Raw genomic sequence first — 735 nt, 5'->3', positions numbered from 1 at the left:
TCTCAGTTTCCCTTTCTGTTTCAGGGATACCGATCAGGTGTAGAATTGGGTTCTTGACATCATCATTTCTTGGAGGCTTTGCTCATTCTTTTGAGCCTTTTTTCAACACTCTGACAGAGTGGGTTAGTTGAATATTCTAATGGGCTAGTTCTGACAGTATTTAAAAAAAAAAGACGAGTCGTTTTTTCTTTGCCGGCCGACGCCTCCGAGCCCGGCGCCGGGTCGTCACTCGGGTAGGAAGCCTTGAGGGCAGAGCGCGCCGGCTCCACCCGGCGCAAGCCCGAGCACACCGCGGCGCCGGCCAATCACCGCCGCCATCCTCCCGCTGGGGTGATGTCTTCAGGTGTCCGGGGAGAAAGCCCTGCGTACTTCCAGCCCCGCTCCCGTGCCAGAAGCAGGCGGCCCCCGAAGCCTCCCGGAGCCGGCCTCCGAGCCCCGAGCGCGGCGGCGGGAGGCAGAGGCGAGCTCCGAGATAGCTAGGGGAGTCGGGTGGGCGGCGGAGGCCGGCGGCCCGAAGGCGTGGGCCTGCGAGGCGGGTGGCGCGCGGCCAGGGATGGGCAGCCGTGGGGATGGCGGCGGCCGAGGCCTCGGCGGGGGCGCGGCGCGGAGGCCTAGGCGCCCCCGGCCGGTGTGGAGAGGCCAGGCCGGGAAGCCAGCTGATCGACTGCGGGCGGGGGTCGCCGGCAGTCTTGGCCGCGGGGCGGGGGCGGCGGCGGCGGCCTCTGTCTCCCTCCC

This window comes from Carlito syrichta, unplaced genomic scaffold (assembly GCF_000164805.1).
Source record: "Carlito syrichta isolate Samal-C Ts95f unplaced genomic scaffold, Tarsius_syrichta-2.0.1 Scaffold312120, whole genome shotgun sequence".
In the NCBI taxonomy this organism is placed as follows: Eukaryota; Metazoa; Chordata; class Mammalia; order Primates; family Tarsiidae; genus Carlito; species Carlito syrichta.
This window is presented reverse-complemented; position numbering follows the sequence as displayed.